The 24,522-nt window shown below is 48.4% G+C and overlaps 1 protein-coding gene across 13 annotated transcripts in view; it reads left to right on the forward strand.

Moving 5' to 3' along the window:
* The first annotated feature begins 684 nt into the window (after positions 1-684).
* Positions 685-24,522, forward strand: part of ZNF618 (zinc finger protein 618) — a 347,879-nt gene continuing 324,041 nt past the window's right edge. For all 13 annotated transcript variants that reach the window (XM_072959971.1, XM_072959975.1, XM_031677436.2 and 10 more), the window contains exon 1: positions 685-1,114. The gene's annotated coding sequence lies outside the window, so the exon portion shown is untranslated. The remainder of the gene's footprint in view (positions 1,115-24,522) is intronic.

The raw sequence follows: 24,522 nt of genomic DNA on the forward strand, positions 1-24,522 counted from the left end.
TGCTAAATGTTTGGACAATAGATAGCAATGCCCACATGGGTGGAATGAGCGAGGTCAGTGAAATTTGCAAGAAATTGACAGAAAATGCCATGACCCTTGAAGAGCAAACATTAAGAGAAAGGAACGGGAGAGAAGATTTGTGAGAAATGTCTTTGAAGAAAGCTTTTGTGTCGGGGGTGGGCCATGAAGGGGGCCAGGGTGTGAGGCGGGGGCGGCCACCTCCTTCATCTTGAAATGTTGCGGAAAAATGTGTTACAGCTTGATGGCACAGCTCAGTTGTAACAGCAACCTGGACCCGGGGTAGAGATGAAGCAGCACCCGAACAGCTGGAGAACTCAGGTTTATTACGCCAGCCAGCCCAGAGGAGTTATCACTCCAAGCTTTGGAGCCCGCCTGTAGCTTTACACAGGCCTTCATAGGCTGCCAGTTTTACACTTTGCAACATCGTATGCAAATAAAGTATAACAGAAATTGACCAACCAGGAACAAGCTTTGTAGAAACAGACCAGTCAGGAGTGAGAGAAATAACCAATCAGGAGTGAGGGAAATGGACCAATCAGGAGTGAGAGAAATAACCAATCAGCAGTGAAGGAAATAACCAATGAGAAGTGAGCTCAGGGAACCAATAGAATTTTAGGGTTAAGTAAGCCGTTTCAGAGGCAAGAAGTGAGATAGAGCCGCTGGGCCAGGGGACCGGGTGGTGTCGACACGAGAGTAGTGGCCCTGCTTGGGGGTCCATGCCGGTCTTTTTACAGGGCTTCCCGACTCAAATAAACCACCTGAAGAGAGCTTGACTAGTGTTCCCTGAAGGTTGGGGGACGCTGGGGACTGGAGAAAGCTCAAGTGGCCTCTGTCGGGAGAGAGGGTGACCCTCATTTCAGAGGGGGTGCCCTGAGGCCCATGTGGGCGAGGACAGCGGAACAGCAGCCCTTCCAGTGCCTGCCCTGGAGAATTTTCTGGAAGGGGTGAGGCCTTGGCGGGGGAGTTCTGTGTATAGGAGGGCAGAGGGAAAGCACTGGCCTACCTAGGAGCCTCGGACACCGCCATGAATCTGCCCACAAGAAAGAGCTCAGGCTCAGAGAGCATCAAGCCAGCTCACCACAGAACCAGCCAGGTAAGAACGTTCCTTCTCTGCTGCTCAAACCCAGCTGGGTATAAACTACAGCCGGACTATGGGGCTTAGGGGTGGCGAGAGGAGAAGCTGGCCACCGCCACTGTTTCTGAACCAGAACAATCTACATGGGTCTGGGCATTCTCATGACTATCTCAGAAAGAGTGTCCTTACCCCAGATTGAGCAGGAAAGTTGCCTGTTCCCAGAGTCACCCTCCTGATTGCATTTTAAAGAGATAGTGAGACGCAAAAATCAAGTTGTGTTTTTAATTAATTACATCACGTGCTACCTGTTCAACTTGCTGATTCCAACAGCATTACTTTCAGCAGCTGCTGTGAGCCAGGCACGGGGCTACTCACAAAAGTACACCCGTTTTGCTTCAGAACCATCCTAGGGGCAGGCACCACCTTCCTGAAGGATCCAGAAGGAGAAACTAAAGCCCAGAGCAGTTAGAGGACATGTCCTCTGTCACATAGCTAGTGAGCAGCAGATCCGCTAGCCTCTGTGACACACTGGGCCGGCTTGCCTCGTCTGTGAAATGAGGCTGCAGTGGTTACCTGGCAGGGTCACATAAGGTTTCATTCAGAGGCGACTGGTGGTGCTCTGCACACAGTAGGAGGTGCAGTAAAGGTCATGCCCTTTGGGGGCTGCCCTCTGCCCCACCCCCAGGTGGGCCTGGAGCTGTGTGTGTGGCCTGGTGGGTCCTCATGTCTGGAGAGCATGGCTTGCTGGCACATACTGGCTTTTTGATTCTGGAAATCCTCCCTTCTCCATGGAAATCCCCCCCCCCTCCATCCCTGGGCAGCTGAGACAGGAACCCCATGGCAAGACTTGGGGGTGCCGGGGTAGTGGTATCCAGGCTCTGGGGAGAATAGCTGCCTCTCCTGAGAGCTGCCCGGATGAAGTCTGGCTGGCTCGCTCTTCCTCAGGCCAACGCCCCTGCTGACTTCACCTGATGCCAATGTTTCTGGTTTACTGGGAACCAGGCAAAATCCATGAGTCCTCAGCATGTGAGAGGCTGAGGTTTTCTCTGCTGTGGTTTGCCTGGCACCCTGCTGGCCCTTCCAGAGGGGACAAGTCATTGGGTTTGCAGAGCTCTGGGAGAAATGAGGGCCCTTGTTCTCTGGTTCCCCGCCTGGAGGCAGAACGGCCTCAGACTCACAGTGGGGCAGTAAGGGGGCCAGTTCTCCTGGGCCAGGCCCTCCCTCTGGAGGCAGGAGGCCTGCGTTTCAGCCTCATTGGCTGTGTGATCTCAGGCAGAGCTGTCTGCCTCTCTGAGCCTTGTGAGCTCGTGTGTGGAGGAGAAGAAAAATAATGCTCCCTCTATCCTTCTGAGTTCTTAATTGAGACCCCTGTTATAAAAGATATTAATAAGAGAAAAACAGAAGTTTATGAACATGTAAACCTCATGACCACATGGGCCATACCCAGGAGGTGGTTTAGAATTCAGACTGAAATGCCATCTTAATAGGGAAAGGGGCCGGAGGATGCTGGCTTCTTAGGGGAGAGGAGATGATTTTTAGGAAAGATGAACGGGCTCTTAGAAGAATAAATGGGAGGCATGATAGTTTGTGGCGAAGCTCGTGTGGTTGTGGCATCGACTTCTGGTCTCCTCTCCTGGGCCTACACTCAATCCCCTCTGATTGACAACACTTTTGGGGAGGAGACTGACAACTGAGTTCCTTTTGGAGGATCTGTCTTGAGGCAGATAAAGGGAGTTCAGAGAAAGCCTTTTGTTGCATTTTCTGCTTTTTAACTGTCTACAACTCAAAATAATCTATATGCCAAAGAGACATATTTTAGAGTGGAATATTCTGCTACTCTTCATGAAAAATGAGAGATGTAGTTTTGCACCCAGTGTGTGTGTGTGTGTGTGTGTGTGTGTGTGAGAGAGAGAGGTGGGGGGGAATATTTTCGGCTGTCACAATGATGGAGGTGGGGTGCTATTGGCATACAGAACCTGGGTTTCCTAAATGTCCTGCCCTGCACAGGACAGTCGCACACAACCACACAATGAGGGCTTGCTGCGTGTCATAGAAATTGTAGGCAAAATTTTCCAAGGTTAGAGATTTTGGTATTTTAGGATCATTATTGGAGAAAAGCTTGTTGCTACTTAATCTGAGGAAGAATTTCCTTGAGCTGTTATGGTTATCATCCCTGCACCCACCAGATATCAGGCATGGTGCCAAGGAATGAAGACCCGTCATAGGCCCCGCTGCCCTGTAAGAGAGTGGGTCTAGTTAAATGGAGCGCCCCCTGATGGGTATGACAGTGGGAAGGTTTGGGATGAAGGGCTGAGGGCAGCAGAATTCCTATCCCTGACCAACTGGCATTGAGGGGCAGAGGGAGGGGTGTGGGATGGGGGAGGAGAGAGGAGACCCTCGTGGGTAGAGTGCCTGGCCCTTGGGAGGCAGGAGCCAGCCCTATGAGGCAACTCAAACAGGGAGAAATTCTTGGAGGTGTAGGGTTGGGGAGAAAAGGATGCTTAAAAATGTTTAATAAAATTGTGTTCTGCAGAGTAAACATTTTTCCGCATCCCATCTTCAGTTCAATCCAGCGCATACCCACAGATGCCTGGGGGAATGGGTTTTTGCCGGTAATTGAGGAAGGGGCTGAGTGTTGCAGCTCAGTAGACGCACCAAGGAACTGAGACAGGGCTTCTGGGGCTATTGAATGATCCACGCTGAGCCACCTCTGAGAAGTTTGGAAGCAGAGAGGCCATGAAAAGGCAAAATGCTCCTGCTAAAATCTTGGAGAAGGCTTCAGACTGGAAGGAAAGACTCCTGGTGATCCAGTAATTATCACCCTAATGATAACTAGCATTTACTGAGTGCTTACCCTCAGCAGGTTTGAAGAGGCCTGTATGACAGTGGTTAAACAAGCAGGTTTCCAGTTCGGGTTACCTGGGTCCCAGTCCCTGCCCTGCCCTTTCTACCTGTGTGGCCTTGGCAGCTGACACACGCTTCTCTAAGTGTTGGCTTCCTCATCCTGTGAAATGGGGGCAATGCCAGTGCTTCCCTTAGAGGTCGATTAAATAACATACCCTACATAAGGCATGGAGCACCGTCCATGACACACATTTCTCAGTAGAATCAGTAGTTGTCGTGACGATGGTCACGATGCTCTGTTATCTCCAGGGTGGGGAGCTGGCTGCTGACACTCGGGTTTCTGTGTGTCCTCTCATTTAATCCTCACATCAGTTCCAGAAGGCAGATGTTTTAGCCCCCATTGTACAGATGGAGAAATGGAGGCTTAGAGAGGTAAAGCGACATTCACTGAGGCCACACAGCTAGCAAGCACTGGAGTCGAGGTTTGAACTCAGGCGTCTCTGACCCCCTAGCCCTGCTCCTTCTGCTCCTCCAGGCAGCCTCCAGGATTGACCAGCAGGGGGTGAGGTGCCTTGGTGGGTCCTGAACGCCCTGTCAATAGGCAAACTGGAAGTGGGTTTTCTGCTTTGGGCAGGAGCACAGATGATTTCTGGCTGTAGGATTCAATACTGTGACTCAATTTTAGGCTTTGGGAAGGGCTGTGGGAATTACTGGTGAGCTTCCAGGCCTGGCTCACAAGATTTGAGAGCCAAGGGAATGCTAAGAAGGCCCGCAGACCCGAGAGGCCACTGTGCTGCTGTTTATACACGGAGATGGTGCACGCTCATGCGTGCGCGTGTGCGTGTGCATGTGTGTATACACTGAATCAATACTGCTTTCTGTTTTTCATCAAGAGCCCTGGCCCTGCTGGTGTGGTCACCTCACAACAAATAGTCTGCATTCAAGGTCACAGGTGGTGACGCAGGATGTTGGCCTAAAATGCCAGGAGGAAGTTGACAGGGGATGCTAGAGGCTTGCTGACCACAGTGTCCCTGACATTCTTTATGCAGAAAGCCAGACCCTTCTGTTCTCTGGGGCTGGCCAGAGAGAACCCTGCCTCGGGAGTGAGTGGAGTGAGAGCCCCACGGGTGGGCCCAGTGGCCTGGGGGCAGGAGGCAGTGAGTCAGGAACTGGCTGTGCCACCAACTCATTGGGTGACCTTCGCTTCCCTCATCCATACAAGAAGGGGGCCTGGGCTGCCTCCTGGGCAGTGAGGAGGGTCCTGGGTGTCTGACTCGAGTTCCTTGGAATTCCCCAAGCTGTGAAGGCTCAGGAATATTGCCCTAAAAGGCCTGGTGAGAGAATGACTAGCCCAAAGAGGCATTACTGCATCAAAGAAAAGGAAAGCTATTCCGCGCAGAAATTTCCGGGAGGAAAGGTACCAGGGACATTCCCTGGTTGGGAGTGGGGATGGGGGCACTTTCTTCCTGCTGAGGGCATGTGACCTCTCAGGGGAAAAACGAACAGCTGCTCCCACCTCAGGACAGAGTGTGAGAAAATGGGCTGGATTTAAAACAAGAAGAATTAAGGTTAGACACTTAGTTCAACCAGAGAAAGCAATCACTTGGATCCTCTTACTCAGAGGAATTCAGCCTAAAGTTGTAAACAGGTTTAACAAGGTTTAGAGAACTCCACGGAAACTGCACATGAATGGAGGAGTCTGGAGAAATCAGCAGGGAAGTTCTCAGTATTGGCCATATTCCTGGTATTGTGCTGGGTGTCTTGGCAAGGGGTAGCCGGTCCCTATTCCCCAGAAACTTGCAGCATGTTGCTGGAAGAAAGAGTCTGAGACCTGGTCTAAAGCCAAAAAAAAAAAAAAAAAAAATCAAAGTTCAAATCCAGGACGTAATATTTATTGAGCTCTTGCTGGATGCTAAGCCTTGTGCGTGTGTAAGATCATGGAATGCATGAAAACAAATAGTATTAAATAGCCCTGTCTTGTGGAGGGAGAATTGGGCTCAGAGAGGTTGCATCCTGCTCTGGGGGCCACACAGCTGTCAAGCGGCAGAACTGGCTTTCCTCAGTGTGCCTCATACTCCCATGCAAGATGCCCAAGCAGGGTCCTTTCTTGTTCCTTCTCTGTGCCAGGGGCTGGTCTAGGGACAGCAGGCCAGCCCCCATCCTCATGAGTTTACCCTCCATGGCTGGTTTAGAGGACGAATTCTTGTTGTTGGAGATTTGGTGTCTGCAGACCCATTCCAGAGGCATTCAAGGCAGTGAGAAGCGCAGGCAGTGGGTGCAGGGGCTCAAGGAAGGCGAGATTAGAGACGGCACCAGGAGGTGAAGGTTTTTATATGGGAAGGCGGTCAAGCTAGGTGAGGATCAGTGTCTCTAACTCCAGGATCAGGTCACAGCAGCTGGAGATCTTCAAGGATCCCCTGGCTGGGGCACCAAGTGAATGCTCTCCTTGGAGACAGGATGGTAGGGTGGTTAGAGGCACAGGCTTTGGAATTCAGCAGATCTGGACTCATCCAGCTATAGTTCTGTGTGACCCTGGACAAGTTACTTGCCCTCTCTGAGGCTCAGTTTCCCCAGTTGTTAAACAAGAATACTCTCTTTGCAGGGGTGTTGTTGCTTGGCACATCATGAGCACCCCATTTATGGGGCTGCTGTCATTGTTATGACTGGGCAAGTCTTGCCTCTGCTCGCTCTCCAGTCTCAGTTTCCCAGATAACAGGATGCCCTCTGAGCAGCTCTGAGGGGCCAGGGCTTCGACTGAGACTCTGGGCAGTGGCTGACCAGGGCCCGATCCCCACGGAGATCAAATTTCCAGCCCCTCAATGGAGCCAAGTAAACACAGGGGAGACAGCGCGGCTCCCTCAGCCGCCCACTAACAATCAGATTCCCGAGGCCACCGCAGCCGCGGCTGCTCACTCTGATTGCGTCTGGCTCCAGTGTCCCTGGGCCCTGCTGCTGTCACCCTCATGAGACCCTGGGGTTTGGGGTGGGAGTGAGGAAGAGGCTGTGCAAGCCAGTTTTGTGGTGGCAGTGGCGGCCAGGGTGTCCGCTTCTTCCAGGAGCAGATGGCTTGTCTCGAAGTTTTCCTTCCCATCTCCCTCCTCCCCTCTGTTGGTGACTTCATAGACCACTGAAGCTACTGACAGATGAAATAGAGCCCAAGATGCTAAGAACACTCCATTTCTCAGCCCCGTAACTCCTACACCCCCATTTATCCGAGGCCAAGGGCAGTGCCCCCAGTTTTATAACCCCCGAATTCTTCTGTTCTGACTTTTCACTTTCCAAGAGAAATCAGCATGTATTTACTGAGCACAACTATGTACTAGGCATTGGTGAGCAAGGCACAAAATCCCAGTCTTCAAGGATTTTACCAGTTCTGCCTGGTGAACTCCTATCCACTCTTCAAAGCCCAGCTCAAATATTCTCTTCCATTTCTCCATGCTGCTCACCTCATGTCACTTCCTCATTGGGTCTCTGCACATGGCCATGCAGGCTTTTCATCAGCTCTCTGGAGGCCAAGCTCCCTGCCACTTGAGAAACTTCATGGCTGCTGCCCCCTCCAATCTTTCCTACTCACCATTCCCAAGCAAACTGTACTCACTCTTCAGAACTCAGGGTCCTTGGACTTTACCTGCAAGGCCAGTAAGATTGCTCAAGACCCCCAAGGCACTCTGTCAGTTAAGCATGTACAGTGTGTTTATTGGATTCCTGTCAGTCTCCCTCCCTGGAATGTAAATTCCATGGGGGCAGGCAGTGTGTGTCTTTGTTTACATTTGTCATCTCCGGTCTGGTATGTGGAGGACTCTCAGTATGCATCTGTTGGATGGACCCCTCCTCCATGAAGCCTTCCCTGATTTCCTTAGGCACAGTCTCTCTCCTGCCTGTATGTTTCTCAACATTTTCTTTCTTGTCTTGCTTTGTTTATGAATTTTATTATTCTGGAATATTTATACACATAGAAAAGTACATAAAATGTATGTACAGTTTAACAGATAATTTTAAAGCAAACACTCACTTAACTACTACCCAGGTCAAGATATAGAACATAATCAGCAACTGGAACCGCCGGTGCACCTTTCTCTCTCCACTAGTTAGCCATGATTGTGAGTTTTGATCATTTCTTGCTTTATTTTATAGTTTTGCTGTCTACAAAGGCATTCCTGAACCACCGAGTTTAATTTTGCCCATTTTTTGAACTTCATGTGCACAGAATCATGTTTGTGTGTGTGTGTGTTGGGCTTCTTTGGCTCAGTATTATGTTTTCAAAGCTCATCCTTGTTGGGGTGTATAATTACAGTTCGTTCACTTTCTTTGAGTACAGTTTTCCATACGTATGACATCATTTATTTAGTCATTCTACTGCCAATAGATATTTTAACTGTGCTGCTATAAACTTTCTTTTTTGTCTCGTGGAGCACACGTGCACTCAAATTTTAGGGTATGTACCTGAGACTGGAATTGCTGGGTCGTAGAATATGCGTTGCATGAATTTTATTAAATAATGCCAAACCATTTTCTGAAGTGTTTGTACCAATTTACACTCTCTTACCAGTGAAATGAGAGTTCCCATTGCTCCATATCCTTGTCGACACTTGCTATTGCCAGATTTTTGATTTCTTCCAATCTAGTGGGTATGTTGTTGCACCTCATGGTTTAAACGTTCATTTCTCTCATTACTAGTAACCTTGAACATCTTTTCATCTTGTTACTAACCATTTGGATTTCCTTTTTGAGGAAGTGTCTTTTCCTTTCTTTTTCTTATTGGTTGCGGATATTTATTCTGGATACGAGTTCTTTGTCAGACCTGTGTTGCAAATATCCTCTCCCACCCTGAGGTTTACCTTTTCACTCCTTAAATTACATTTTTTGGGGTCAGATATTTTAAAATTTAATGTACCAATTTTATCAAACTTTTCCTTTATGTTTAGCACTTTGTGAGAAATCCTTCCCTAGCTTGGGGTCATAGTATCTTTCCAAAGTTTTATAATTGCTTTTCATACTTAGGTCTGAAATCTACATGGACTTTTATTGTTGGTGGTGTTTAGAATGGTATGAGATAGTGGTAAGGTTCATTTTTTCCTTCCATATGGCAATCCCATAGACAGCAGCACTTGTGGTAAACACTGTCCTTTCCTAGCAACATCATTTTTGCCTTAAGTCAAGTGTCCATCTACATCTCGGTCTGCTTCTGGATTCTGTTTCATTGGACAATAACGGAATGTGTCCATTCCTGTGCCGACATCACACTTTACTGCAGGTTTATTTTTCTATACTATAGCTTTATACAAGTCTTGATAGCTGGTAGAGCAAGTCTTTCATGTTACATAGTCTTTCCTTTGTTAAGAGTATCTTGTCCCTTTTAATTTCTTTTTTTTAATTAAAAAATTTTTATTGAAGTACAGTCAGTGTCCCAGTCATGCATATACATGCATATATTCGTTTTCATATTCTTTAATTTCCATATATATTTTAGAATCAGCCTTTCATGTTCTACTAACACACACACACACACACACACACACACACACACACACACACACACACACACACACACACACACACACACACACACACACACCCCTACCTCTCTGTTCATCCCTGAACTTTCTATAACTGGGTGATAGATGTCTGTGTGTCTAACCCTTTGCTCCCCGCCCTGTCCAGACTGTGAGCTCGCTCAGGACAGGGACTCCGACTTCATTTCTGCATCCCAAGGCCTGCCTTCCTTGTTGAACGAAGTGGAGGATATACTTGTCTTATACACAATCACCTAAAAGGCCCCAGGGAGTGAGAGCAAGAGAATAAGAATGAGGATGGGAGAGAAATTGAACTCAAGGCCCCCAGCAAGGCAGCTGTCTCACCCTGCATTCAACCAATGAAACTATAGTCAGATCCATGTTGGAAGGAAGCTGGCTGTGTTGGATGTACCAATAGATGTTGTAGGATATAGGTTTCCAACATGGCACCTCCATAAAGGATTTTCAAGGATGATTTTAACTATGCCCAGTGTTTTCCTTACATCTTGACCTGAGAACAAACTTCTGTTTATGGCAGAGCCCTGCCTAACCTGCTGTGGCACCAACCGCCCCATTAACAACTCTTTTGCAAGCTCCTTGAGAGCAGATCTGTCTCTCTTTCCCTGAAGAGCCTTTCCAAGGGACTTGGCACATTGTAGGTCCTTAGTAAAAGCTGTACTTAGGATTAGTAAATGTTGTTAACCTGCCTTCCACAAATGTTTTGTTCAAAGAACTCTTTTAAAAAGTAACTTTCTTGAGATAAGCAATAAAATGCATTCATTTAAATGTAGTATGTTTTGACAAATGTATACACCCGTGTAACCACCACTGCTATCAAGATATAGAACATTGTTGTGTATATGAGTAGTTCATTTTTGGTTGTGGAACACTGTTCTATTGACGGGATGTACCGGTTTGTTTATACAGTCACCAGTTGATTGACATTTGGATTATTTCCAATTTGGAGGTATTACAGATAATACTACTATGAACGTTTATGTACAAGTCTTTACGTGGACATTTGTTTTCATTTCTCTAGGATAAATACTGAGTCATGTGGTAAACACATCCTTATCTTTATAAGCAACTGCCAACCTGTTTTCAGAGTGACGTTTTATATCCTTACCAGCAATATATGAGAGTTCTAGTTGCTCCATATCTTCATCAGCACTTGGTACTGTCAGTAATTTTAATTTTACCCATTCTGGTGAGTGAGCATCTCATTGCCGTTTGTCTTTGCATTTCTCCACTGACAAATGATGTTAAGCATCTTATGGGCTTATTGGTTACTTGTTTATGGACTTTTGTGATGTATCAGTTCAAACTTAAATTTTAAAAATTGGATTTTTTTTAAAGTGTTGATTTGAAAGAGTTCTTTATATATTCTGGATACAGGTTCTTTGTCAGAATATTGTATTGTGAGTATTTTCTCACAGTTGGTGGCTAGCCTTTCCATTTCTTAACAATGCCTTTAAAAAGAAGTTTAAATATTGATGTATACCATATTTTTGATGCTATTGTAAATAGTATTTTTATTAATTCAGTTTCCAAATGTTCATTGCCAATATATAGAAATGCATTTCATTTGTGAATATTAACCTTGTCTCTTAGCAACCTTGCTAAACTCTAGATCTAGTAGCTTTTTATTAGGTTACTTAGGGTTTTCTATGTATACAATTATGGGTTTGGTTTTTTCCCCTAATAAAAATTGTTTTATTCCTTATTTTCCAACATGTTTTTTTCTTGCCTTATTGCACTGGTTAGTACTTCCTATAGAATATTGAATGAAAATGGTGAGAGTGAGCATTTTTATTTGTTCTCAGTTTTAGTGAAAAAGTATTCAATCTTCACCATTAAGTAGGATTTTAGATCTAGGTTTTTTTTTTAAGATAGATAATCTATCAAGTTGAAGAATTTCCTTCTATTTCTAGTTTGTTGAGAGTTTAAAATTATGCATGAGTGTTGAATTTTATTCATTTTTTCTGAATTTATTGAGATAATTATGTGGCTTTTCATTTTTAATCTGTCAATATCGTGAAAATATTAGTGGATTTTCAAATGTTAAACCAACTTTGCATTCCTGGGATAAAAATTGATGGGTTCAATTTGCTAAAATTTAAAGGGTTTTTCTCTCTCTGTTTATGAGGGATATTGTTCTGTAATTCTTTGTTCCTGCCCTCCCTCCATCCTTTTTTCTTGTATCGCTTCTGTCTAATTTTGGTATCATGGGAATGATGACCACAAAAATGATAAGCTGGGAGATTCTTCCTCCTTCTATATTCTGCAAAAATATTTGTGTAAGATTAGTGTTATTTCTTCTTTAAATGTTTGATAGAATTCACCAGTGATGTCATTTGGGCTTGGAATTTTATTTGCGTGAAACTTTTTTTTTTTTAAGAGTGAAAGTGGATTTATTCAGGGAGATAACACACTCCATAGACAGAGCGTGGGTCTCAGAAGGCAAGAGTGGGCCCTGGGGTCATGTGAAACTTTTAATTACAAACATAATTCTGTAATAGATAGAAAACTAAGATTTTCCACTTCTGTATGGGTTAGTTGGGGTATTTTGTGCCTCAGGGCAGTCAGTCTCCTTCCCTGAGTTGCCACATCCCAGAAGTGGAGCCTTACAGAAAGCAGCTCCCACACTCACCCTGGGCCCACGGCTGCCCTTGGTGTTAGGGATGAGGCTCACAAGACAGACTGAGATCTCGCTGACCTGGAGGCCACTCCCTAGCTGGAGAGTCACACTCCATGCTTAGAAGGGCAGGTCATTCTGCCCTGGGGGACTCACAGGCCTTGCTCTACTGTCCTTCATTCTTAAAATAGATTCTAAAGCTGTCCTGTGGAGTGAGGCCCTCTGGAGTTTCAGAACTAGAAGATCAGAGCCTGTGGGTCCTGAACCCCTGTGGGACAAGAGTGGGACATCAGTGGGCCAAGCCAGCCTCCGCCTCCCGGGTCAGATTCGGCCCATCAGTCCCCGTGGGGCTTCCAGCTCTGCCTCTGGCTTGTGGCCATAGGCTTACTGTTTGGGGCAGTATATTGGAAGTGAGGTCATGAACTGGACCTTCTTCATTTTCTCGAACATTAATGTCAATAATAGTACAGTAGTTTCCCCGCTGATCGGCCGTTACAGTTACCTGTGGTTGACAGTGGTCCAAAACTATTAAATGGAAATTCCAGGAATAAACAATTCATAAGTTTTAGGTTGCACACCGTTCTAAGCAGCGTGATGAAATAATCTCCCACTGTCCCTCTTTGTTCTGCCCAGGACGTGAATCACCCCTTTGCCCAGACCCTTAGTCACTTAGCAGCCATTTCTTTTATCAGACCCCGCGTGGTAAGTATCACGATGTTTGTGTTCAAGTCATCCTTATTTTACTTAATAACGACCTCAAAGCGCAAGAGTAGTGATGCTGGCAAGTCACGTAAGCCAAAGAGAAGACGTAAAGTGCTTCCTTTAAGGGAAAAGGTGAAAGTTCTCGACTTAGTAAGAAAAAAAAAGCAAGAAAAAAGTATACTGAGATTGCTAAGATCGATGGTAAGAACAAATCTTCTATCCGTGAAATTGTGAAGAAGGAAAAAGAAAATTTTGCTGGTTTTGCTGTTGTACGGCAAACTGTGAAAGTTAGGGCCACAGTGCATGATAAGTGCTTAGTGGAGATGGAAAAGGCATTATATTTGTAAAATAAGGGATTCTTAAAGAGAGCTAAAAAGACCACATAACTTTCATATAACTTTTTTTTACAGTATATTGTTATCATTGCTCTGTTGTTTTATTAGTTACTCTTAGTGTTTTACTGTGTCTAATTTATAAATTAAAATTTATTATAGTATGTATATTGGGTTTGGTACTATCTGTGATTTCAGGCATCCTCTGGGGGTCTTGGAATGTATCCCCCGAGGATAAAGGGAGGGGGGTTACACTAATAGTAATAATAATAGTAACTACAATTTACTCGGTGTGTACAATGTTTAAGACATTTTGTATATCTTGGCTCATTCAGGTCTCACGATGACTGTGTGATCTGGTAACATTACTGACCCATTTTACAGATGGGGAACCAGAGAGCATTGGGGTATGTCTGAGGCTGCAAAGTAGAGATTTGAATTCAGGCCTAACACTGGAGCCAGTGCCCTCGTCCACCACCAGGCCCCAGCTGCCCCTCGGTCTCCCCTCCAGCACCCAGGGCCTGGACCAGATCTCTGGGTCTAGACCTGCCTCCCTGCTCTTTGGCCCTGTAGGGTCTGCATCTGAGTAAACCACCCAAGGCCTCTTAGTGCTTCCTCTTCCCCATGAGCTGACCCCCCGTCACTCAGTGACCGCCCGCTGGCCTCTGGGTCTGGCTGCTGCTGCAGGGCGGGGAGGGTCCTGGGGGAGCTGGTAATGACGCCCTCTCTGGGGCCTTTGCTTCTCCCTTAATTGAGACCCGCCGTGTCTCCAGCCCCGAGAGCCCGCGAGGCCATGGGCCAGGTCCTTGGCAGAGCAGCTGGCTGAGGATGCTGAGTGGAAGCAGATGTGCACGGACCATGTCTGGCCCGGTGCTGGGGGGCCCTCGGGCCTGGGAGGATGTTGGGACGTGAGGGCTGGGCTCACAATGAGGGCTGGACTCAGGACGAAGCTGCCTCAGAGCCGAATATTTTAATCTGTTCAGTTCAAGAATGAAATTAAGTCTTCATCTGTGTTGTTCTAAGCCATAGGTAATTAGAGATTGAACCTGACCTCTGGTGCGTCTTATGGATGGGGAAACTGAGGCCCACGGCAAGGACTTGCCCAAGGTCCCCTAGCACTTTGTGAACTATGACATGCTGTACAAATTAGGGTGCTGATTGGGGTCTCCAGCCTCCTACTAGCAAGGTGTGCGTCTTTCTTGTGTGGCCTGAGTGATCCAAGAGATACCTCTGCCCCTTTAGGAAGGGGAAGATAGCCAGGGTCTAGCTGTTCAGTCAGGCAAACTCCTGCCCCAAGACCACAGTGGGCTCCTTAACCACTGCTGGCAGACAGATGCATCTCCAGAGGTGGGCCTGCCTTTCTTCAGTGACATTGCTCATGGGGTCTTTTGAGAGACAGCTCTGAACTGGGAATGGGAACCCTAGTTTCAAGCCCTGAGTCTGTCTCTGATGTGCTGTGCGACCTTGAACAAACCACCTCCCTGGGCCTTGGTTTTTCCATCTGAAAAATGGGATAATAATAAACTACGATCTTCAATGCAGCAGAGAGTATATTTTGAAAATCTGGACCCTTGCCCATTTCTTGAGAGCTTCCACAGCCAGCTGTTTGAAAATGGAAGAACAGTATTATCACTCCCTTGTGGGGAACTGATGGCTCAGAGAGGTGAAGTGACTTGCTCAGTGAGACACAGCATTTGTGAAGCAATGCTGTGGGGTTGGATGGAGGTGTCTTGGTTTCTAGTTCTGTGGTCATCACGGTCCTCTGCCTCCCCCTACATGGGGACAGCAGCTCTGGGGTCCTCTACCACTCCTCATGAGGAGCTGAAAATGACAGCAAGGCCCAAAGCATAGTAATTGCCTTCATCCTCCTATCAGAAGGGGCTTCAGAGGTTCAACACAGTGCTTGGCCCAAGAACCTCCTCAGCATCCCTATTGGAGAGGGAGGTCAGCCAGCCTCTGCTGGGATAGCTCCCGGACAGCACGCTCTCGGCTTCCGGGGCAAGGTTAGCACCGCCTGTGAGAAAGCATCATCGACATGGGCTGAGACCTGACTTCTTGTCCAGATCCCACTTGCCCCCGACTCAGAGCTGTGCACAGGCTGCTCCCCAGCCTGGAGAGGCCCAGCACACCCTGGAAATGGGCCCATCTGATGATGCCTGGTTCTGAGAGCCTCCTCCTCCACTTGCCTGACTCCTGTTGCAGGAAGACCCCTTCCCTGAGGCTGTGGCTGCCTGCAGGAGGCAGAACTGGCCTCTTTCTGCCCCCTGGCAACACCAGAGAGGCTCCTAGCTCTTCCAGTTCTTCTCCTGGACCTCGTGGGGGCAGGGCTGAGATTTCTGGGACAGGCCAGCAGGATGAGTCCATGGTTGGGAAGTCAGGACACTTGAGTCTGCACAACACTGCCAGTATCTTGCTATGCAATCTTGGACAAGTTGTTTTCTTTCTACTGGCCTTAGTTTTCTCATCTGTAGAATGGAGATGGTCGTAATCCCTGACCAGCAGGGCCTACAGGGCTTGTATAAAACCTAAATGGCAGGAGGTTGGAAGCGAAACCTTTGCAGACTAAAGCACTGGATACGGTGAGGACTGTGTGGCATGACATCGTCTCACGCAGGGGTGATTCTGGACAAATCTGAGCCTCCCGGCTCCCTCCTGAGGCTGTGGGTGGGTCCTCAGGCAGGAGCTGGGGTCCTGGGGCTGCACCAGGGAGGGGAGACAAGGCCATGGGATCAGTAGGGTAGGAAAAATATTCTCTTCTGATGGCAATCCAAAGCATTTTTTAACATGTTGAAACAAACACGGATAGGTTACGGAACAGAAGATAAAGTACAAGGCTGAGGAGACACCGAGGCAATGGCAGACTTGGTCTGGCCTGGCTCTGCATCCTCCCCCCGACCCCCACTGGTGTGTGTCCCAGGCCCCTCCTGTAGAAGAGGAACTTGAGGGAGAAAGTTTTTGTGGCCCTGTAATGGCACAAGTCAACCCAAGAGATGGAATTTCTGATTAACATGCCCCTTCCTCTGTCAAATTCTGCTCTTACTTATTATAAACATGCCATTCAGAAAACCTGGGTTAAATATCTGAGTTTGTTTTCCTTCCTTGGAAATGGTAGTTGTCACCACCATCACCACCATCACCCTCATCACCACCGTCATCACCATCGTCACTGCCATCACCATCATCACCATCATCATCGTCACCCTCTTGCACTGGCAGATATTAAGATCTGCTTTCCTGGAAAAGCCAGACTGGAACAATCCTGGTCTCACCTGGAAAGGCTGAAGCTCCGAGAGGTGCAGGGCCAGCCCTCAGCCAATATCCATAGGCACACGGATGCCCTGGGGATCGTGTTGGAGTACAGATTCCCACTCAGAGGCTTGCGTCTCCAGTAATCTCCCAGGTGAGGTGAATGCTCCTGGTTACCGCCAGCTGGTGATGGAGTTGGGTTGGCACCAGCCTCCTCCCCTGCAGCAGCCACCCTCTTCCTTCCTCCTGCCCTTCAGTGTGACCTGGAAAGCGCTGGGTGGCCTGGGACCAGGCTTAGGTGGTGCTGCCTCCAGAAGGACCAAGCCTGCTTATCTGCCTGTCTGTCTACAGAGTTTGAAAATTAACGCAGTGTGACCTCCCATGTCGTGAGTGGTTCAAGCAGGAACCATTGATGCGTGCTAAGAACACGAGGTGAAAGTTGTTGGGGAACAGGATATTCACAGTCTCGAAGCATCGCCCCAAAGATTACTTACTCACTGCAGAGGGGAGCGTGTTTTGAGGCTGGAGATGCCTGGCTGTCACCACTTCTGGGGCCACTGGGCTGCCAGCCGTGGAGCGATGATAGGTTGACGGTGTGTGCCACCCTTGATGGAAACGTTTGGCCTGAAGCTGACGTGGGAACCCCGTGGGACATTCCGCAGGACATCTGGCCCAGATTCCTCAAAGGATCTAATGTCATAAGGAGTGGAAGGGGGAAGACATGGCAGCCAAATGTCACACGTGATGCTTCATGGGATCCTGACTGGGGAAAAATAAGCAGCCACAGAGCAGGTCTGGGGGGCAGCTGGGGGAGTGTGAGTGTGGACTTCGTGTCAGGTGATTTGCCTAATTCGTGTTGATGGTGGTCTTCGGTGTGGGATCGTGTAGGACAGTAAAGTCCTTGTTCCTGGGAGAGGCATGCTGGAGCTTTTGGGGCTGAAGTATCCTGAGTGCCACCTTACTTTTGGATGGTTTGACAAATGTGAGGGGGTTATATGTGGAGAGAGAGACAGAGACAGAGGAGGAGGGGGAGGAGAGAGAGGAGGCGTGAGAGTGGTTAGATGTTAGAAGCTGGCGGATCTCCATGAAGGATATTCTTTCAACTATTCAGTGGGTTAGAAAATTTTCCCCCAAAATGTAAATAATCGTTTTTTAAAAAGGCACTGAAAAGCCATACTTTTTTTTTACGGAAGTCTCCCTGAGAGATACAAGGACAGGATTTGCATCACAGAAAACTGTCTTAAATGTCCTCCTCACCCACCTACCTCTCAGGTCTCACTTATTATGGAAACCACTCCTCACAAATCCCCCTTTTGTCTCTTTCTGAAACCCTCTTTTTGAAGGTTAGCCAATTGAATGTGAAGTCTTACTCTGGCATTTACATACTCTGTGGTCTTGGCCAAATTGCTTAAACCTTTCTGTGCCTCAGTTTCCTGCTCTGTAAAATGGGGGAGAATATTGCTACCTACTGGCAGCGTTGTGGTGGGGATTAAATGTCATCGTCTGCCCGGTGAACACCAGGCCGAGAGCAAGAGCTCAATAAATGACCTGACTGCCCACGGCAGGTTGTCTGTGGCCTTTTTGGAATGCTCGCTGAGTGAGGGCCGGTCCCATGGTGGCTTCTCAGGCACTTTGGACTCTGCATCGCTTGGTAGGAAGCCGGACATCCCTGCTGCTCAGTCTGGATCACGTGAGATGTTCACAGGGAGCCGCCCGCTTGTTTGGGCATCGCTGTATGTCTTGCTGTGACCACCAGGTGGCGGCATTTAATTGCAGGTGCTCCTCTCTCCCTGAACTCTCTTCCCATGTTGAGATGCAGGGGTCACCCTGAGCCAGCTTGAGGTCCTGCTGCACCCATGGTGGACTCTGTATGAGTAAGAAATACGTCTTTGTGGTTTTAAGCCTCTTGGATGTAGAAGTTGTTTTGTTTCCAGTACAACTGTATCTATTCCGACTGATAAAGCAGGGTTGCCCTGTCCCCGGCTCAGGGTCCCTGGTATGTTTGTCTAGAGGAAGGTCAGTCTTAACTAGAATTTCTCAATCATCTCTGACTCCCAGCCCGTGCTCTCACCCCGTTAGAAGCTTCCAAGCTCAACTCTGCAGTCCCCAGCTGTCCCCTGCCCTGGCCAAGGTCCACTGAAACACGATCACAAAGAGGGCCATCTCCTTTCCCCAAATATAGGCTCTCATTGGCCCCTTGGGCTGCAGGACATTTGGTCATTGTCTAAGTCTAGACATCGGAATTAAAATCTCTTATCAGCTCATAACTGGGGAAGTTGGGGAAGGCAGTATCAGAGCCAAAATTCCTCTGCCTCAGCACAGCTGCTGCTGCTACATCAGAGATGAAGCTTATTGGAAGGGAAACCAGGGATGAGGGAAGGAGTCCTGGACCGGGAGCCAGAAAGCCTGGGCTCCAGCCCTGGCTCTGCTTCTCACTGCATGATCTCAGGGACTCTTCCTTTATTTGGGCCAAAGATTAAAAAGATCTGCAGTTTCCTGCCTCAGGGCCTTTGCACAAGTTATTCCATTTGCCTGAGAGCTCTCATCATCTCCTTCCCTCATCACCTGTTTAACTCCTGCTTAGCCATCACATCTCAGCCTGAAATACAGGGTCATTGTATTCCATGCATTCTGCTCACTGCCTTAGAGCACACACTTGTTTGCTATAATTACTTTAATTTAAGTAATTACTTTAATTATTCGTTCAGAGACTGTCTCCCCACTAGGCTCTGAGCTTTGTGAAAGTGACAATTTGAATGTGACCCCATCAAGGCTTGAAGTATGAGTGATGTGTGTGAGTCTGACCTGTGAGAGCCTCCCTGGAAGCCTGGGCATGGAGGGACGAGGGTAGCATTTCAAGGTGCCCAGCGCATCCCTCCCAGATGCTGCAGGAGGGTCTCTCTCTTCCAGTTCTCCTTGGCAAGGGTTAAGCGTTGCTTAAGTGATTTGGTCCTGTGCTGCCCCCTAGTGTCCATTTCTAAAATTACAATCCCACACCCTCTCACTTGGTGGAAGAAACTGCCTGGAGGGGGCTCTCACTGCCTTGTCTGTTTCATTCCTAACAGCAGCCTTGTGAGACCAGGTTATTATTGCCCGTATTATGAATGAAGAAAGCCCACATCTTTTTGTTTATTTGGAAAATATTTATTGAGTATCTATTTTTTGCCAGATATTTGCTAAGAGCTAGTAGTTCACTGCGGAGCTTTCTAACCTCATGAAGCTTACATCTAGGTCTGTGATGGGGAAGGAAAACAGTAAACAAATAAACACACGGAACTGTGTGTGTTCCTGAGTGTGTGCACGTGTATGCTGTGTGTGTTTGTGTGTATGTATGTACACATGTGCATGTTCGTGTGGTTTTGTGTACACATGTTTATGTATGTGTATGTGTTTGTGTGTGTATGTGGACAGCACGTTGGTGGCCCAGATGTTAACTGACTTGTCCAAGGTCACAGAGATGCCACTGGATTTGAACCCAGTTGTAACGATCATAGCTGATAACATAAGCCCTAACTCGGTGCTGTGCCGAACTCAGTGTTCTTTACATATGTGTTCATTTTTTTCATCTTCACAACAACTCTATCCTCATCCCATTTTGCAGATGGAGAAACAAAGCACATAGAGACTAGATAACTTGCCCAAGGTCACAAAGCTCCTAAGTGGTGGAACCAGGACTTGAACCCAGGTGCTTTGGCGCCAGAGCCTGTCTTCTTAACACTGTGCTACACAAACTCTAGGAGTTTTGACATTCAAGGCTTCAATGATGATGGCCACAAGCCCAGTGCCACCCTCTCCTCACACCCAAGCCAAGAAGGCTCAGAAGAGCCCATCCTGGCGAGTCACCTGTCTCCAAACCATCCAAGATGGCTGAGTAGCCTCCTGTCCCACAACTTGGAAAGAGTAGGGAGGAGAGATTGCCATGAAAGAGAGGGAGACTGATGGGCTGGCCAAGGGAGCAGGACCAACCCTGCTGGGCTGTGAGGGGAGTGGTTCGGGTGCAGAGAGCAGGGAAGGCTTCTCGGAGGAGGTGAGGGGTGGGCTCGGCCTAGAAAACTGAGTAGGACTCAGACGTACAATTCTGTGGGAGGGACAGAAGCAGAAAGAGGTGAGCTGAGGCTCAGAGGGAGGAAGAGAGAAGCTGCTCATGGGCTCCGGGCTCTGAGCCTCAGGGCTTGCTTGCCAGGTGAAGAGCTGGACCGCCTGTGAGCTGGGGGCCCTGGAGGGGAAGGACATAGTTAGGTCTGGACTTTGGAAGAGCTTCTGGCTGCAGAGTAGACGCTGGGGGCAGTGGGACCTGAAAGACGGAGACAAGGTGGGGGCTGTTGCAGGCATCTGGATGAGAGGGGCAGGGACAGCCACGGGACGGAGATGAAGGACTCACAGAGGTGGACGCCAAGGTCAGTTTTGGAATCAGCTGACCTGCCTCCCTCCCTCACCTCTCTGACTTCCATTCCTCCAGTTTGCCCCTTGCTCACTCCTCTCTTTGCTCTTGCTTTGTTAAAGAAAAATTATTCTGACATTTGTTAAAATGGTAAAGAGTTTATTCAAGACTATGGCAATAGGGGAGAGAGACCGAGCCCAACTCGGAGTGCAGCAAAGGCAGCTGGGGAGGAGGAGACGGAGGGGTCTGTGGATGGAAGGTTACAGAAAGGAGCCTTCAGGGGTGGGGAAGTGCTTGCTAAACTGGCCTAACAGGACTCTTGCTAAAGGCAGGCCAAGAACTTGGATATCAAGGGTAGGGGGATTCTTGCTAGACTGACTTAGCAGAATTCTTTGCTAAAACGTGTTCACATACGTGACCAGGCATGTACGCACACTTGCACACACAGACATATGCACACGTGCCTACACACACAAGAACTCATACACACGCCCCCACAACACCTGCCCACACATAGGTATGAACATGTGCACACAATAATACACCCTGCCCACACAATGCACACGAGCGCACACACACAGTGTATACACATTGTACATATATATGCACATGCGCACACACGTACTTATATGCACTTCTGACACCCTGGCTGACCCCCTCCTCCTGGAGTGGCCACAGCCCGGTTGCCAGGGCTCCTTGGGTATCTGTAGACTCAGGGCCTGAACGGGTGACCCCCAATGATCCTCTGTTGCCACCTTGTGGCCACTTCTCAGATGACAGCACATAGGGAGCTAAGGCCTTTCCTGGTTCCAATCCCTAGGAAGCCCCCAGACTCAGTCCTAGGAAACCCTTAGCCACCCCAGAGCCTTGCCCACCCCAGAGCTCTTGGTTTTGCCAGTTGCTGAGGGGGATTAGTGGGGCCTGGAACTGGGCGATGACCCAACTCGCTCCACTACCCCTAATCTCTTCCAAGCGCCCTCACCTCTGGCCTCCACGGTGCGGTTCCCTCTGCTTGGTGCCCCCCCCATCTCCCCCACTGCTTTGTGAGCCCCTTGTGGGCAGAGAATTTGTTGTGCTCAGTTCAGGATTCGGGCACCTTCCGCGGCCCCTGGAACAGACAGGTTCTCAGTGCGTGGAGGAGGGAGGGAGGGGGAGGAAGGAGGAGAACAAGGTGGGCGTGATAAGCCGTGAGCAGGAGCTTGGCAGGCTCTGCCCGTCCCAAGGCAGCCCATCCAAGTTTTCACAAGGAGAGAGAACAAAAGTGTGAGATTTTCTTCACATTCTTTTTATCTTGCTCTGTTGTTACTTGCTTTCTGATATTTTTATTAGAAAGTAGAGGGAGCCCTCATCTCTAAATACCCCACAGAGGCAAAAGTTACTGGTTGTGACCTGTGTCTGTCACCTCCACATATGGGAGCCGTATAGCTGTAATGGGGGCGGGGTGGTCGCAGCTGAAACTTTTAAAACCTCGCTAGTGGGGGCCGGGGGGTGCTGGAAACCCAGTACTGATAGTATCTGATGACTACCTGATATGATTTTGAGTGGATAATAGAAGGAACTTTGTGGAAAACTCTTTTCAACTGAAGTCTGCTTCTCTGTCATTCTGGACGGTGCTGGGTGGCAGAACTGGCCCCCAGGGGGGACCGCCATGGGCACTTTCTGATGCCCCCCGCTGTTGTCCTGCCCAGGGCTCCACCTCTCAGAAGCACTGCATCATGCCAACCTTGTCCTCCTCCTTCTATGCGACTTGTGAAGGTCAGAGACGACAGCTACCAGGGGCCAGGCTGGCACAGGGAATGAGGGCGGGAAAGCTGCTAAGTGTCTTCGTGTTTTTTCTCATCCAGATGGTTCTTTGCACTGGGAACCCATAAAGTGGCCTTTTAAAAACCCAAACTGAATCATGTGACTCCCTTCTTAAAGCAGTTTATCCACCCCACTGCCCTCTCTGGGAGCCTGAATCCCTCACTCTGCTTCGCACCTCTCTCCCATCTCCCACGCCCTCCTCTCCAGCCTGAGTTCCCCTCACTGCCCTTGAACTGGATGTGGCTTCCTGAACCCTCCCTCTTCTCTACAGACCTCTGGGCCTTTACACGAGCTGCTCCTTCGGCTGCCATGCCCTTCCCCTCCCCTCTCTGTCCCTACCTGGGGAAGAAGACTAAGGCAGGGCTCAGATGCAGCTCCGCCAGGAACCCATCTCTGATGCTCTGATGGACGAGGTCCCCACCCCCACCCCACCCCACCCATTCATTCCCTACACATCTCCTGGACTCCAGTTAGTTTCAGACACTCTGGCATCCCTTCTTACACTGCCCTGAGAGGGACAGCTCTCATTCACTGTGTCCCCAGGGCACAGCGGTGGGTACTCAGTCAATGCCGGGCCAAACTTAACAGGGGAGCCCACAACCATTACAAACCTTAGCCGTGCTTCCATCAGAAGGCAGTGCTACCCGGATGTCACCTGGAGACCCATTCCCAGCAGCTGGTGGTGCTGGGCTTCAGAAAAGGGCAGTCGGAAGGGCCCACAGCCTCCAAGCAGGGCAACTCCTGAATGTCCCAGCCTTCTGACCGAAGTCCTTCCGCTCTGCCTTTGGCCTCCCTCAGGACCACACTTCCCGTCTAGTTCAATTTCGTTAAGATAAGAACATTTTAGAATCCAGAAAAGCATCTGAGGGCCAAGGAAAGTGGGGGGGCCTTCTCTTGGTTGATGTAAAGATGCCCAGTGATGCTGAGGAGAGGCTCGGACTGAACCTTCCAGGGCTGTGTTTAGGAAATGCAAGGGCGAAAATAACATCATATAATTGAATGTTTACTAAACTATTCCTTTTTGGTTTAGTATTTTTTTTAAAAAAAGTTGCCTAAATTGCTTTAGAAATCTGAAAAGATTAGTGCATCATCTGTCTTTCCAGAGACAGAAACTCAATTTCCCTCTGCTTGTGGGAACAGAATATAAAAATAATCACCGCCTTTGAGGTCTGAATGCCACCTCAACGGGGAGGAGGTGGGTTGTAGGCGAGCAGTGCCAGCCTCGCCAGGTAAGGTGGGCAGAAATTAGCATCCCAAACTGCCCTCTGCAAAACTGTCATTTAGCCAGGTTAAAAAAAGCTACTCCCCAAGCAGGCTCTTTCTGATGGCCTCAGAGCTGATGTGGAAGCCGCCAAATGTGTGTATTTGTGGAGTTGTAAGTAGGTCAGATATTTCTGTCGCTAATTATTACTTGTGAAAAAATATGTCGTGAGCTTGCCGCAGGGAGAGGGTATCGGAAGCGGCATTGATCTTCGGAAACTCCAGCCGCATATATCCGTACAGGGCTGGCATCCTGAGGACTGTCAACAGAGGAAAAGGTGTCCTGAATCCAGGTACACAGGGGCCAGTTGTGGGAACTCCAGCAGGAAGACGGGAATCCTGACTTTCACTTCCCTCTTCTGGGCTTCAGTTTTCTCGCTGGGTTAGATTTCGTATTCAGTGTAAAGTTCTGATACTGTGGCCTACTCAGTGGAAGGCCATTTTTTGGGGGACGTGGGATTTCCCTTCTGTCTGAGGTATGTTTTCCTATTCTGGGAGGTATAAGCAAGGGATCAATTCATAAATGAGAGGTGTAGAGCACAGGGAACTACATTCAATACCTAGTAGTGACCTATCATGAAAAAGAATAGGAAAAGGAATGTATGTCTGTACATGTAAGACTGAAACACGCTGTCCATCGGAAATTGACACAACATTGTATACTCAATAAAAAATACGAAGTGAGATCAAAAATTTTTGACATTGAACAT

This window comes from Vicugna pacos, chromosome 4 (assembly GCF_048564905.1).
Source record: "Vicugna pacos chromosome 4, VicPac4, whole genome shotgun sequence".
Lineage (NCBI taxonomy): Eukaryota > Metazoa > Chordata > Mammalia > Artiodactyla > Camelidae > Vicugna > Vicugna pacos.